This window comes from Eptatretus burgeri, chromosome 6 (assembly GCF_056783735.1).
Source record: "Eptatretus burgeri isolate ZD-2024b chromosome 6, Ebu_testis_v1, whole genome shotgun sequence".
In the NCBI taxonomy this organism is placed as follows: Eukaryota; Metazoa; Chordata; class Myxini; order Myxiniformes; family Myxinidae; genus Eptatretus; species Eptatretus burgeri.
The window spans coordinates 80,439,639-80,457,138 of record NC_140966.1 but is presented as its reverse complement, the minus strand read 5'-3'; the positions used below and the strand labels follow the sequence as shown (position 1 = coordinate 80,457,138).

Sequence of the window (17,500 nt, the reverse complement as noted above, 5' to 3'; positions counted from 1 at the left end):
CGAAAGAAGAAGAAGAAGAAGAAGAAGCATTTTAAAGTATCTCAACCATGCTGTACCATCCTGTGAAATTAAAAACAAGATGATGATGATGATGATGATGATGATGATATTACCCCCTGGTCGAGTGACTGGATGAGGGAGGTGGTGTTCGGCGGCAGGAACATGACTTCAATGTTCATTTGAGCACTGTTCATGTCCCTGGAGTGGCCAGGAGCATTGTCAAGCAGCTGGAGTACCTTGAACGAATGGTTCTTTCCTGCCAGGTACCTCTCGTCCTGAGGAATGAAACAGTCATGAAACCAGTCCATCAAAAGTTTAGACATCACCCACGACTTCCTGTTCACCCTCCAGTTCATGGGCAGCACCTGCTTGTTTTTGTTACTCAGCGCATGTGGGTTCAGGGTACAATAGAGCATCATGGGCTTTACCATGAAGTTCCCTTTGGCATTTGCACAGAGGAGAAGGGATACCCGGTCATTTGCGTCCTTGAAGCTGCCTGCTTTGCTCTTGCGCTGTGAGATGAACAATCTGCTCGGCATATTTTGCCAAAACATGCCAGTCTCATCAGTGTTAAAGACCTGCTCTGGCAGGTACCCCTTCTCCTCGATGAGGCTCGCGAGTTGTGCAGGGAATGCCTTGGTCGCATTGTTGTCCGCGGAGGCACGCTCCCCGATGAGCTTGATGTTGCACAAATTATATCATAGTTTAAAGCAGTGGAACCACCCCCTGCTCGCTGTAAATGGGCTGGAGATGCCACTTGTGTCCACCACGCTCGTGCTTGCACCACCCGCTCCAGAAAGATGGTCATGCAGGAGCTTCACCTTCCCCTGTATCAGTGGTCCACTTAGAGGCATACCCGTCAGGGTGTTATCCTGATCCTTGGGAGCCATTTTTGAAGAATGAATGGAGCGAGAGGCAATACACAGGTCGGAGCAATGGGACGTGAATGATGGTGATCCAGGACATGGTGAGTAGTCAGTGCATTGTTTGTGGGGGATTTTTTATTGGTGATGCTGTATTCGGCAGCTGATAATAGATATGGTGATTGATGTGATTGTGTAATTAGTCCAGATGGAGCGAGCTGCTAATTACACTAATAGATATCCTGAACGTTTCCAGTCTCTAACTAACAGGACATGACGTCTTTCCTATCTGCAGGCAGATTATGCTGAGCGTTTTAAAAATGCAACAGCTTAGATGGTGCTGTTTGTAGCAAGATGGTGATTTACACTAAGATGTGCTGAATGTTTCCATTGTATAATGTCCATATGTGGCGATCTGGTAATAACTGGATACATCAACAGATGCTGTTCGTGTTTTCATTCTGAAAGTAACTCACGGGGAATGGCGTGTTACACTAGTGAAAAATCTCACGAAACTGTTTATCCCTCGAAGCTACAATACACGTCAAGCAAGCAGGTCATGTTCGCGGCTCATGTATGAAATGCTTTTTGCATACATACAGTATTGTACTGTACGTACATCCAGCTGCTTTGTGCATGGCTCGTGGAAGATACAGTATGTTTTAGAACTGTGGTATGATCGCAGCTCGTGAAAAAAAAAACAGTGCCACGAAAACGGTGAATACGTGGGGCAATTTCCCGCAAATGTAGGAGCATGTCGCAAATTATCAACCACAAATACATGGAACCTGCGAATACACGGAACCCACGAATACACGCAACCCGCGGAATCTGCAAATACACGAAAATCGCGAATACACGAAACCCGGGAATACACGCAACCCGCGGAATCTGCAAATACACGGAAATCGCGAATACACGCAACCCGCGGAATGTGCAAATATACGAAAATCGCGAATACACGAAACCCGGGAATACACGCAACCCGCGGAATCTGCAAATACACGGAAATCGCGAATACACGCAACCCAGGAATACACACATCCCACGAAACCCACAAATATATGGAACCTGCAGAACCCGCAAATACACGGAACCCACAATATATGGAACTCGGGAATGTTGGAACCGCGAATGTCGGGGTCCGTCTGTATGCATAATATTTATATACATACATAAATATATATATATATATATATATATATATATATATATATATACATACATACATACATACAATACATACATACACACATATTCATTCGTATAAAACCCCGCCCAAAAGGATGGGTTGGATTTATTTTATTAAACTGGACGATGTGATGTTTCGCAGTAAGAAGCGTTGTTTTAAAACACCACATGTACAAATGTGACCATATTTTCTTTATCTTCTGGGACGTTTCATTTTGACAGTTAAATGGCCATAGCCTTTTTTATTATTAAAAAGAAATAGTGAAGAAGTTTGTACAATAAACTCAATAACAGAAATCAAGAGATAGGAATCAAAAAGGAAGAAACAAAGGCAAAGATCTGAAAGCAAGAATCGAAACAAGAATCAGAAACAAAAGTCAAGAGAAAATAATCAGAAACAATAGAGTTAAGGAGGAATCAAAGCAGAAATCAAAAGCAAGAAAACCAAAAATCAAAAAACAAATCCATAATTTACCCACCCCACAACCCCTATAACCCCCACTGCTCCCGGAGGGGGTACAAAAGTGAGGGGTGGGGAGCTTAATCTCAGAGAATGAGAGTGGGAACGGGAAGGAACAGGGGAGGGATAACTGGGGGAACCCTCCTCACGATCTTCACAAACAGAACTGGCAATCTCCATAGGTTGGCATCCATGGAGAGGAGGAAATTCCTCCTTAGGAAATGCCCCCACTGGGTGCGGTGAGAAGGCAACACCATTCTTGTGACGTCCCTGGCACCCAGAGTGCCCTGGAAAGTTGCCGCACTTCTCCAAAGCTAAGTCTGAATCCAGCAGAGAACATACTATGTTGTTGAATCAATTGTCCAAATGGGGATAGTAGGATAGCTCAGAGATAGCATACTCACATTTGAGCTACTCATCTGGGTTTTATTACAGACATTACTACACTGTTACCTTGTTGATTCTTAACCAGAGTGTTCCATCAATGAATGCATCTTTCATCGGGAGCTTAAGCCGGGCATCCCCTCTTCTTTCATTGGTTGTTTAGATGTTCAAACCCCCACATAGCCTTTTGGAAAGAGTGGGCCATCTTCCCTGGCCAATTTTCAAATTCCTTCCTAATTGTGCAGGAGCGTCAGTTATACAGTCACACCAAAGCGGTGATGTAAACAGCGTGCTGGATTCAGAATTTAATCCCAGTCTAATACACATTTGCTGTGAACAACTTCACTCAGTAGTCACATCTCCATTGATAAAAATTGACCAAAATAGGAATCAATCCTCAAGACCATGAAAAATGAGTGACTCGGATGCATGCCGTCTTTGAAAAAGAGAAAGAGAGAGAAGATCAGCTTTGGGAGTTTGACACGGATTCCAAGAAAAGTGCGAAACTCTACATGATGTTGGCTCAGTCTTTATTGTGCCGTGTGAACACAGCTTTTGTATGTTGGCGAGTGTCTGCAGGTCTCGAGAGCCTGTGGACACATTAGAAGTGTGCAGATGGAGCATGGATGAAAAAATGTTCACATCAAGTTGTCGGTGGATAAACGAAGTTCGAGAAAAGATGTCAGAAAACATAATTGTTGCGGATATTTGAAACTTTGCAGTTTGCACTAACTTTCTCCCTTATGGGCTGAAGCACCAGAATCATATCTCCCACCCCCCCCAATACACTAAAACACACACACACACACACACACACACACACACACACACACACACACACACACACACACACACACACACACACACACACACACACACACACACACACACACACACACACACACACTCTTCAACCACTGCTGTTTATGTGGAATCTAAAACTCTCAACATAACTGGAATCTTTCATGATGACAACGACGCACAAGACCCGTTGCTTTCACACCGCAGACAGGTTGTTGGCCTCTGTTTTTGTTTTTGTTTTTCTATATTGCCAACCCCTTCCCCCCTCCCCCCCCCTTACCCCTCCAGTCTAGCTCCCTCTGCTCTTTCATTCCTCCGACCTTCCCTGTTTACTCCAACATGCACATGTTCTTCCACTAACCCCTTCCTGGTTAATCTTCCAAAATGCAGGCAGACTGCACACCTCAACTCTTTTATGCCTCATTTCTGCCAGTTTTGGAACCATCTTCCAGATGCTGTTTTGTCTCATCTTCACTCCAAGGCTTTACGCAAGCAGTGCACCACCCATCATCTCTTGTCATGTCCTATTCTGATGCATGATCTTTATTATCCCCATTAACATTTTCTAACCCAACCATCTTACTTGTTTGCCTCCCTCTTCTTTCCTCTTTTCCTGTTTTCTTATTCCTTTGCTTGTTTGGGGGTGAGGGGTGAGGGGGTGAGGTTATCCCTGCTGCCTTCCAATCAGTTCATGCCCTCTGTCACCTTGCTCTTCCATGAACCTCCATCTTGCAGAGAAAAATGCTTCAATTTTGCTCTTTCATTCAATATTGAGTCTGTATTAACCAATCATGAAACCTGGTACATATTCATCTGAAAAAAATATTGGTGACTACATTAATTTACAGAAAGTCAAAGATTTCACTCTCACTTGGTAAGTGAATAATCTGTCTGTAATGCTTTATTATTCAAAAGACTTTCTCCTGGCATACAATAATACAGTAAATATTGTGTTGTTGGAATGGTAGTAATCGATTTACTTGGCTGGAAGCTAATAATTGATTTACTTGGAACAAAAAATTGTTCCTTTGATCACAATTTTGAATGTTTTAAAAGCCCGTGTTCCAGGGATTGAGGAAGAAGAGGTGGGATCTCGATTTTTAATGTAGCTGTTCGAACGGTAACATTTATTATTCAGATAGCAAATACAACCCGTCGCTTCACTGATGGGAATATTAAGATTGGGGGGGGCGGCGAGATCGGAGGGGAGGAGGAGCAAGGAGCGGTGGGGAAAGGGGAGCTAGAAACTTGGGAGAGTATGGAAGTGGGGGGAGTGCGAGGCCTCACCACACGTCGCTATACACTCTGGGAGGGAGAATAGAGCAAGGAGGATGGGTGAGAGAGAGGGGTGGTGGGGGAGAAGGGGGGCGTTCTTGACATGTGTTTAATAGGGGGACTTGAGGGAAAGCAGTGGGAGAGGGGAATGGTCCCCTTCTGCCACCATTAGTACAGGATTGAACGAATTTGGGTACATTAAAACAGCACGTTCAAATGGGTCATACTAAACAATGCCCGGACACCACCCAGAGATGTCCGTGAGGAGTGGGTGGCAGAGGGGGGGGGGCTTTGGGAGGAGGTAGGTGTGAGGGAAGGGGAAGGGAACGAAGGGCGTTTTCCTTCAATCATCAAAAAAGCTGTGCCAGTGTCCGTGCCTTTATTTAATTTCCATACATACGATAAGTTCTAGAATCTTTTAACCAGAGATGAATTGTGGAATTGATCCAAACAGCAGTTCTGACTGCTTACAAAAAAAAGCTTTCATTTGTCCAATTCGCACATTCTTTGACACCCCTTGATCTCCTCGACTCCACAGAGTTGTATGGTGGTTCAGGGTGTTTGGGAGAAGGATAGCATAAGGGAAGGTAGCCAGAGGGGAGGGGAAGGCAGCGTGAGGGGTGGGGGGGGGAGGCTGTTTGTCTGCATGTGAGCAGGATATCTCAAAATGTTGTAGACAGATTCAGATACAATTTTATGGACAGGTTTGGTGTGTGTGTGACAAGGACGAATTGACTCGATTTTGGTCTAACCTGGTGTTGGCTCAGTGGTTAGGGTGGCGGCTTGGGATCCTAGGGTCCTGAGTTAAAGCCCCGTCGGCCGCTGAATTAATACACCAGGGGGTGACTCAGCCTGTCGTCCTTCCGAGGTCGGCAAAATGAGTACCTGTTCCAGTGTGTGCACTGGTCAAGGGGCACTGCATCAGCGACACAGTCATGCTTCAAGAAATGATGGCTACCCTGGCAGCTAAGCTGCCATATGACCACACACTCGATTTTGGTGAAGATCTGAATCTGAAACTGCATCCGTGAAATTTTGAAATTTTTTAAGCCATTCCTCACTATTGGGAGATGGAACCAAAAACTATGTATAGCATGATATTTCAAAAAGTTGTGGACGAGTTGGGTTGGTGACAAGAACAAGCCGATTTGATTTTGCTTCAGGTCTGGCTCCAGATCCGACCCATCAGTGGGTTCGAAAACGTAAACTTATCAGCTTGGTGGAGGTATGTCCTCACCTACCCTAGTTTTTACATTGATCTGAGGCTCATGAAGGAGCTTGTAGATATATATCATCGCAGGCATGGCAGAGATATTCGGAGATTTCAATGTACTTTAACGCGAATTGCAAGGACATCAGTAGGCAATGGACAAACAGGTATAATGTACAGTCCAGGCCCACCCAAACTTGTACTGCACTGTATTCGAGTTTATTATTTATTTCTGACTTTACTTCATTGCCTCCCTGCGGCTGTGGTTCACCAATACCTTACAATGCCTTTCATAGAACGGAAGCAAGGCCGCCATTTGATCCTACCACAGGAAATACAGACACCTTCCTCAGGCCACAACATCCGTAGAACGGCATCTGCTCTTCGCGGGACATTTTATGGGCACTGTGTGAGGGAGGACTCCACAGAACGACTCAGAAAACGCTCCACCCCCCAAGCCTTCCACCTCCACTCCCAGCCCTCTACCCGGCCAGAGGGCTCAGGATGATGGATTGAGGCAGATTTTGTTGGCAGCAAAGTCAATACGAGGTTATATATGCACAGGCTTGCAGTTAGACTTTTTCCAACACTGCATCTGCGTTACATCATTTTGGGGGTGTCGGCGTATCCAAGCGGTTCAAACTTTAGCACAATGAAAGTTCCCTCCATTTTTCAGTGGGACTGCCTGATTCTACTCACAAGGCCATAAAAGGCCTAATACCTTCAGGAGGATATGTAGTTATCCCTTTTCGTATCTTTTGTGCAAATAAACTGATAATAAAAATTACTCACTCGGCCTGCAGACGATTCCTGGAGTGGAAAAGCTGACGTTTCGTGCAGAAGGCCGTCATCTTGTTGTTTTTGCATCAAACGGGCCTTTTCTCGACGTCCCTTTTGTCCATGGCTCAAAGGAAAGCAGCTGCTGATGTTTTCGACGTGGACTTGGTGGATTTCCTCAATGTTGTGCTTTGTGGTATGGTTACCGCTTGGGTTGAAGAAATCATTAAATCACAAGGCCCTTTAATAGGCAGAGCTGGGGTTGTGGTGGTCACATGCCTGCAAAATAGTTCGCAAATAGTTTAAGATCCCACGATTTCTTTCGTAAAGGATAGGAAAGTTATCGCCGGAACCCGAAACAAATTCCAAATTGCTGCCACCTGAGGCCGAACGTCAGGCATGGCCAGTCGCTTCGTGGAGGTTTTAACTCCACAAAAAAAACACCTTCCCCAGTCGACCCCACAATAAGGTGGGATTCATGAGGGCCGGTGAAGAAACCCAAGTCCATACTTATTGAAGAGTCATTATTATATGCTTCATGTGGGGACCAATTGATTTAGCAAAAGGCAAAAGGTAAGAGCTCATGGGCTGCAGTGTCGAAGGAAGCTTTATGTCCTGTACTTCTGCTCACCACAACCGGAGAGGTCAATAAATCTATCGGAAACGCGGCAGCAGTGCTGGGTCTGTGTTTACCACGTACAGTCGTACACGATCCGATCGCACGGCCAGTGGACCTCGTATCTGGCAGCGCCATCTTTCATTGCGACCGCGGTGGAATGTCAATGGGGATTTTGTTTTTGAATTGCCATATTCAATAAAATCTTGTATTTATGAGTGACTATGCACACACACACACACACACACACACACACACACACACACACACACACACACACACACACACACACACACACACACACACACACACGAAAGTGGGCAGTGCAGGATGAAGGCCTTGCCCGTTCAGGTCATATTGAGCGGTGTTTGGCAAACTCACCATGCTCACCAAGTGTGGGTCAGCCGGAGTGAGCAGTCCTCAGGGAATCGAACTCACAGCAGTCTGTTAAGAAAGAAAACAAATCTTTAACCTCTCAAACTCGTGGGAACATCACAATTAGAGATGGGAAAATAAATCAATTGTGAATATGTGGGCTTGAACCCCATTGTGAGGGTGGTGTTTCCCTCGATTTGTTAACGTCACTTGGAGGACTTGGTAGTTTGATGAGAAGTTATCCCATTGGGAATATAGTGCCAATACCCAGCATGTTGTGAAGGGCTATTTACATTTGACATGCGTATAAGAGGTGGAATTCTTGACCCACCACTCCAAACTCCTCAAACCCCTCCACGTCCCTCCACACCCCTCCACACCCTCCTCCCACCACCTCGCACGCACATCAATTTTGGTTGAAGTTTCTTCCTTCCATCTGAGTAGTTAATCCAATCATTACAGATATGTCAATAATAAGCGAGCGCTGTGAAATACGCTCGTCTTTGTTGCCATTTCTTATGTCTTGACTTGTTTTGTAACCTTTTCTTTCTATTTTCGCTTTCATTCCTGACAAGCAAATATTACCCGTCACTTCCGTGATGAGAATACAAAGACAGGGGGAAGAGGAAAGCGGGGGAGGGGGGAGGCGAGGAGGGGAGTGAGAAAGGGGGGAACGAGGAAGGAGGGTATGGGAGTTAGGAAAGAGAATGTGATGTTATGCATTATGACCACAAAGACACATGAATATATACATACACACACAAATATATACATACACACATGAATATGTACATATGTATGTGCGTGTGTGTGTGTGTGTGTGTGTGTGTGTGTGTGTGTATATATATATATATATATATATATATATATATATAAATATATATATAGATATATATATATATATATATATATATATATATATATATATATATACATATATATATATATACATATATATATACATATATATATATATATACATATATATATATATATACATATACACATATATCTTTACACACGTACATATATACACACACATACATATGTACATTTTTGCACATACAGACACGTATGTACGGGCACGTACTAGTATATATGTATATATCTATATCTATATCTAAATATATATATATATATATATATATATATATATATATATATATATATATATATATATATATATATATATATACACATATATCTTTACACACGTACATATATACACACACATACATATGTACATTTTTGCACGTACAGCCACGCACATACAGACACGTATGTACGGGCACGTACTAGTATATATGTATATATACATATATATATATATATATATATATATATATATATATATATATATATATATATATATATATATATATATATATATATATATATATATATATATATATATATATATATATATATATATATATATACACATATATCTTTACACACGTACATATATACACACACATACATATGTATATATACATATATATATATATATATAGATAGATATAGATATATACATATATACTAGTACGTACCCGTACATACGTGTCTGTATGTGCGTGGCTGTACGTGCAAAAAAAACAAAAAACTTTCAAACCGCGAGCCAGAAACAAACACACAGGCCGTTCCTTCGCTCTCGCATGCCCGAACATGCAACCCACTCCCCCCCCCCCGCCCCCAAAGAAAAACCTTCAAACAACCACACAGGCCTTTCCTTCGCTCTCGTAAACGACGACTGGATTGGGGCATTGTGTTTATCTATAAATGCGCATCAGAAATCGAGAAATTATTAGAATACATTAAGTCATCACTATCCGGAAGTGGTGCGTGCCCGTACGGAATGTTCACAAGCATTCCACGAATTATCACTTGCATTGAAGTAACAACTGCTGTGATACTTACACACACAGAGTTAATTAAAATCCAAATTAAAGTCAAGTTTACCTCCCTGTCTTTGCTTGCCATGACATTCGCTGCCATTGACTATTGCCACTCCTACGCCACGGTAACCGGCATGGCACGTGACGTCATCGTCGGCCAGCCGAGCACCGGCCTACGCAGCCACGCCTACACAGCAACGTGTCCTTTCATTGGTTGGTAAATAAATGGCCATAACTTGGGAAGCACTTTTCCGATTAATATCAAACCTTGAAAAGGCACATCCACAGGGCCCCAGCAATATACCTGTTAAGTTTCAATCAGATCGGACCAGTGGTTGTTGAGAAACAGCGGTCACGGTCACACACACACACACAAACACACACACACACACACACACGTTGCTGGAATTATATATATACAGTATATATATATATATATATATATATATATATATATATATATATATATTTATATATATATATATATATATATATATATATATTAGGGTGTACCACTTTTGCAAAAGTAGTTGCTGGAATGAAGCACTATGTGTGTATCGATTCCACTAGTGAAGATAGGTGATCGACCAAAGTTTGAAAATTTTCTCCCGTTTTTTGACCGCAGGCCGCCATTTTGAAAATTCAGGAACAATCCATATGTTTGGAAATAATATTGATTTTTGAATATTTTTAAAAATATATTTCTCTGTGTTTAGATGGCCGCATGCAATTCAGTAGGCACCAGTATGATAGTAAGTACCCGTAAATATTATTCACAACTTGTCCCGACATTTTGAGAAGGGGTTGCCATTTTGGAATTTCACTGAAAATCCCATATTTTGACAATTATTGCACTGCACATTGTTCGGCATTTACAGAATATCAGTAGTAGCGTTTTTCATAAAGACATTATTAATGACAAATGAGAGCATGATCAATTAATTATGAGAACAACAAAATATGTTTTAAGCGACATGGTTTTCATATATGACAACATAACAATCTTGCAGACAAGCAACCGCACAGATATCTTATTGAGAACATAGCGTTTGTTTTGTATCGTCTGGGTAAAGCTTCCTGTGCTCTTCCACGCACTGTAGCAATGCTTCCCAATTCGTGTGCTTCCCTTCCCAATTCCCAACGATCGTGCCAATCGGCCCCACGCGTGGGATAGGGTTGCTCGCCAAATTCGACCTACCTAAGTACCCACACGGAGGGTAGACCGGGCGATCGCACCTCGCCGCAGGTCGACTTCGGACACGGCCCACTTTAAGCGACCCGTTCCGTACTATCGGGATAACCGAGCGGTGTTATCGTCGGCCTCGACGGTTCGATTAATTATCGGGCGTATTCAGCCCACGACCAACCCTTTACGTGAAGCAGGATGGAGATTCAATGAAAGAAAAGACGAAGCAAAACGGGAAAACAGTTCAACATAATTCACATTTATTTCGCGATGGCACACGGAAAGCACACATATACAATTACACCAAAAGCAAATGTAAAAGGAGAAGAAACACACAATATTACACAAAAAGCAAATATAAAAGAAGAAGACAATGCAGAGCTATCCGACTACCGAGCACACGGCAACACTTATACAATTTTACTTCACAGACGGCGCCGACAACACATATACCCAAAGCAAAAGAAAAGGACCACCCTCAAGGATGAGGCGGGCCTGGGCCGAGACCGCGTCGGGCCTACCCGTCTGATGATGAGACGCAAAGTGGCGGTGGCACCCCAACTCCGCGGGCCTCGCGGACAGTGACTGGTAGGGGGTGGGAAAGGGGCCCCCTTGTCGCACTATCTCAGCGCAGGGGGAAACAGGAGGGGGTTGTTGATGCTCGGGGGAAGGGAGGATATCTCCCTGTCTCGGGTCCCGCGACGAGCGTCTCCACCACGACCTCGGTCGCGCCGCCGGCCTCTCCCTCCGCAGCTCCCCGACTACGACGCGAGCACCCCCTCAACCGCCTTCGCCGCCGCCGCCTCTCCACAGCTTCGTCCAATCGCCCTCTCCGTCTCCTCTCTTGACCCGTCCCAACTCTTCACTGGCTCCGCGAACTCCCAACTGCGAACTCCTTTGACTGACTTGACTGACGAACGCAGCCCCTTATATCCCCGTGGCTTCGCCCCTTCACCTTTGACTCTTTACCTCCGACCCTTCACCTCTAACTGGCTCCCCATTGGACCGAGGAAAAGTGGGCGTGAATGCTTTTTGATCCATGAATTTGCATATAGCGACCACACTCCAACGCCCTGGAGGCGGGGCCAAATCGCCGCACGCTCACCGATAGGACAGAACAGAAGTGGGCGCGAGTCGTTTTTGATCCGTTTTCTTCAGAAAGTCTGTGATGTTTCTGAACACGCTGCTCGGTGCGCGCCCTGCACGAGTCCAGTATCGGTGCCCACAAGCGGGGTGGGAATGACGGTGATGCGATGGTTGCGAGGGCGAGTTGTGACGGTAAAGGTCGTGGCTGTTGTTGTGAAGCGGTGTTGCGGTTGGTGGTTGTTGTGTGATGGCTGTTGAGACGTGGTTGGTGGTGGTAGTAATGGCGGCTGGTCCAAAATAAAGATAGTAAAAGAAAAACGGCTATCTAAAAGGGTCGCAGCCCGCATGACTGACATTTATTCCCTCTAAACAACGGGTTTGGGCCTAACTACACATATACTTACCAAGATATCTCACCTAAGGGACCTGAATGGTGGTTTGTGAATTTCGTCAACCACAACAATATATATATATATATATATATATATATATATATATATATATATATATATATATATATATATATATATATATATATATATATATACGCAAATACAAACATATAATCATACATATATATCTATATATATATATATATATATATATATATCTTCTTCTTCTTTCGGCTGCTCCCGTTAGGGGTCGCCACAGCGGATGATCCGTATGATCCTCATAGTGATTTGGCACATGTTTTACGCCGGATGCCCTTCCTGACGCAACCCTGGTCGCCTCTTACGACACAGGGATATGGTACACCTATTTTAACCGGGGTATACACCGGCCCAGTACACTGGTACTCATTTCGCCGACCTCGGAAGGATGACAGGCTGAGTCAACCCCCTGGTGTATTAATTCAGTGGCCCAACGGGGCTTGAACTTAGGACCTTTTGGTTCCCAAGCTACTGCCCTAACCACTGCGCCAACACACCAGGCTAATATATATATATATATATATATATATATATATATATATATATATATATATATATATATATATATATATATATATATATATATATATATATATATATATATATATATATATATATATATATATATGTGTGTGTACTGATTATTAACATATCTGTCCACACATATATACATATATATTGTCACGAATCTGGAAAACATTCACATTCACACATACATTTGACCCAAAGTTTAGTTATTTTATTAATATATGTGGATAGTTAGAATCCCTCCCTCAGGTCTAACGGGAATTTAATGTTTGCGCTGCGAGATTCTTTTGAGTTCGTTTACTACATCAATCCTCTCCACTCCTTCAGCTCCATTATGCACGTGTTCAAGACCACGAACGTAGATGGAGTTTCCATCGCTTCAGAGCCGACTCCACCTCAGCAAGATGGACTGTCCCCCTCCTCCCATCAGGGGTGAGATCGCTTCAGCTCCAACTCCGCCCCGTCAAGAAAGAATGTCTCCCCTGTCAACACTGGGGAAGGCAAAAGAGCCTCTCTCGGAGGAGGAGCGCTGAGACGCCGACACGCCCCTCCTCCTCCAATCACGGCTAGCCACCACGACACCCGAAACGCCCCGTCCAATCGAGGGGCGAGTTACCAGAGAGCGGATCCCTCCACCCCGCACGGGGGAGGGATAAGAAGGATCTCGAGGTGCTCGAAGGTGTGTGTATGTGTGTGTGGGGGTTCCTTAGTTCCTTGGAGGTCATTCCTTGCTTCTGGTTTTCTGGGCTCTCCTAGTCGTTGGTCAATATCGTGGCTGGCTGGGTCGTTCATAGGATCCTGGCTGCACTCGTTGGATACTGGTTCGTGGATTTGAGTCCCACCGTGGTGGGTTGTGTTGGAGCGCTCGAGCTGGGGATCCCCGTTCCCTTCCACGGATTCCAAGCTCCATAAGTGCGAGTCGGTAAAACCTTACGAGGCGGCCAGGTACCCGACCAGACTCTGACCCCCAGCTTGCCTATCCTCCGCAGCTGGAGGGTCCAATAAAGGCCAGCCGGCTCCATTTCTTTTTGGGTGTGTGTGTGTGTGTGTGTCTGTGTCTGTGGCCAGTCTGCAAGTAAAACTGTTAAGTGATTGCCATTGTACATTTGCCTGCATTTATATTCGTGAGTAAGTCTGCTCTGTGTCTCCCTCCCTCTTGCCTATTGTAAATAAATAACTGTTAAATGTTCTAGTTTGTTGTCTGTGTTTTCTTTCATTGACCCAGTATGGTTCGGGCTTGAGAATTAGGGAGACCGATTGTGCCGTAAATTGTTATTTGGACCGGCGCGGCTTTGGTAATTCCTGCTCGGTTACGCCGGATCCGAGTCGGTGACAGCAACTCGGTTCAGACAAAGCCGGCCGAGGGTGTGGCTTCCCCGGTAGTTAAATGGCGTGGGTACTTAGTTAAATTGGAATAGACAAATAAACCCAACCCCACGCCGTCGAAATATTGGCGACCACCATTGATAAAGTGACCCGTCGGCTTCGGAGTTATCCGGAGCGATGACCTTCAATTCCGGGTGTTCGGTGGGAGACGGCCCAACTGCTCCATCTAGCGGTCATCCTCGCCACCGAACCCGGCAACCACAACAATATATATATATATATATATATATATATATATATATATATATATATATGCATACATACATACATACACACACACACACACACACACACACACACACATACACACACGTGTGCGCACAGACACAAACACACACACACACACACACACGAATGTATACATAAACACACAAATATATACAAAACACAACTGACCTGGAGCCTGGTCAGATCAGATTAGATCTGTGATGCTCCAGGTTACATGTCAACCTGTACGAACCTGTTCCATGGTCAGGTTGTCAGCGAATAAACCATCTCACCCAACAAGTTTCTTGGTGAGGAGGGTGTATGACATGGACACCCAGCAGGATGAAGAACAAAACCTGTCAATGGCCATCCAAATCTAGTGCCCCACTGTGTCTGTGGACGTCCTCCTGCAGTTGGGTTACTTTTTATGAGGAGGGCGATGGCAGGATTTGCACTCCTGCCACCGTAAAACCCTTCATTCCGTAACACATACCAAAAGCACAAAAAAAATCTGAAAAACCCACTCTGTGGAAGTACCTCTTGTGCAGCTGCCCTTCGTAGGACAGCTCACCACATGATGGAACTGGGGTAAAGCCTTGGGGACACCCAATCTTTGATGATAGGAGAGAAACCATGGGGTAACCTTCCCAGGTCAGATTGCGGTAGTATGTGTTGGAGTGGTGCTGAGGTGTTGTCCACCAGACGGCCGACTTCTTGGGTTATCCTGAGGCGGTCGCTTCGGGTGGGTTCCTGGAATGTCCTATCCCAAAGAGAGGACGACCACCTGTCTCTGTTATCATCTGAGCTCAAGCGTTTGGATATCGGTATTGCAGCACTATCTGAGGTTCAGAAACCGAAGAGTGGCGAGATCATGGTGGGTGGTTTCACCTACTATTGGTCTGGTCGCTCTGACAGTTACCATGCCCAAGGAGTTGCTGTATCTGTGTCTAATAAGCTGACTCCAATGATAATTGAGGTAACACTGGTCAACGAGCGTATTATGAGATGAAGGATTCATCACTCCTTTTTTTTTTTTTTTTTTTTTTTTTTTTTTTTTTTTTTTTTTTTTTTTTTTGTATACCTTGGTCGAGGCTCGTATGAGAGCTAACACACAACTCACAGCAAGGAGGCATGAGACAAGAGGGGTGGGAGTGGAAGGGACAAAACATTGGGGAACAGACACAGGTGAACTGTGGAAGGGAGAGGGATGGGGATGGGACGGGGAACATGGCGAGGAGAAGATGGACATTACAGGGACTTTCAGGAAGGAAAGCAGGAGAATTGAAGGAAGTGGGCATGGGTGGATTATCGGGGGTAGAAAATATCGAGGATTTGGATGGGGGAAGATAAGAGGTGGTGGTGAACAGCTGTTTTGAAAGCCTGGAGGGAAGAATGGGAAAGAATAGAGTGAGGAAGTTTATTCCAAAGGCGGGAAAAAAGAGGAATGAAAGAGTGAAGATGAGCAGTGATTCGTGATTTTGGTAGTTTTACCAGAAGGGGGTTGTTGGCGGACCTTGAGCGCCCTGTGGAAATGTGGTTGGGACAAATCGCAGAGAGAGCAGGGGGGCAAGGCTGGAGAGGAGTCGGTAGAAGACAGAAAGACCACCGACCAACCTGCGGTGATTGAGTGAGAGGCCCAAAGACTCAGCTTCATTGCGGGAGATGCCAATGATCTTAAAAGCCCTGGTTTCGACAGCGTGAAGTCGAGAAAGGTGGGAGGCAGGAGCACCAGCCCAGAGGGGAGAGCAGTACTCCATCAGGCTACGGACAAAAGCTTTGTAAGTGGTCAGGAGCTCAAGAGGGCCGAGGAAGGACTTTGCACGACGGAGGATTCCCAGTCGGCGACTGGCTTTTGAGGCAAGGTTGGAAATGTGACTTTCCCAGGAAAGGTCATGGCAGATAGTGAGACCCAGAAGCTTGAAAGAAAAGACTTCTTCCAGAGGATTGTTGAGAAAGTGGATGGGGGGTTTTGTAAACGGTCCTTTCGAAGAGACATAGTGAGAGTGTGAGATTTGTGTGGATTGAAAGACATGTTCCACGTGTTGGACCAGTTTGTGATTTTATCCAGATCTGCAGTGAGCGAAGAAGCTGCTGCTTGCCGGTCTGAGGGATGACAGATGGTACGGCAGAGGGTGGAGTCATCGGCAAAGAGAAATAGAGGATTTTCCAGAGAGTCCGAGAGATCATTGATGAAAACCAGAAAAAGAACAGGGCCCAGAACGCTACCTTGAGGAACTCCAGCCTGCACAGGAAGAGGGGATGAAAGAACTCCATTTAGGGCCACACGTTGACTGCGACAGGAGAGGAAGTCTGCGAGCCATGAGTGGAGATGGCCTTGAATACCATGGGAAGAGAGTTTGGTGAGTAGGGCAGGGTGCCAGACTGTGTCAAAAGCACGTGATATGTCCAGGGATACGGCTCGGATTTCCTGTCTGGCATTGAGGACCTCCATCCATTGATGGGAGAGCAGTAGCAGCATATCCAGGGTAGAGTGACCTGGTCTGAAACCAAATTGATGATTGGAAATCAAGCCATTGGAGAAGAGGAAGGATTTCATGTCTGAAGCAATGATGGATTCCATAACCTTGCTGATGATTGGGAGAAGGCTGATTGGTCTGTAGTTACAGGGATCTGTTTTTGCACCTTTTTTATGCAGGGCAGTGATGTTAGCAGATTTCCAAGCAGATGGCAGATGACCTTGGGAAAATGAGAGGGTGAATAGAACAGAGAGAGGGTGAGCAAGAGCAGAAGAGCAGGCTTTGAGGACACGTGGGCTGATGCCGTCTGGACCGGTTGCAGAATCTGACTCGAGTGCCATCCTTGGGTGCC

General features: G+C 44.8%; 1 long non-coding RNA gene across 2 annotated transcripts in view; it reads right to left on the bottom strand.

Moving 5' to 3' along the window:
* LOC147025153 (uncharacterized) overlaps positions 1 to 17,500 on the bottom strand; it is a 134,139-nt gene that overhangs the window by 24,900 nt on the left and 91,739 nt on the right. For both annotated transcript variants that reach the window (XR_015058855.1, XR_015058854.1), the window contains exon 4: positions 7,959 to 8,021. This is a non-coding gene — a long non-coding RNA (uncharacterized LOC147025153). The remainder of the gene's footprint in view (positions 1 to 7,958; positions 8,022 to 17,500) is intronic.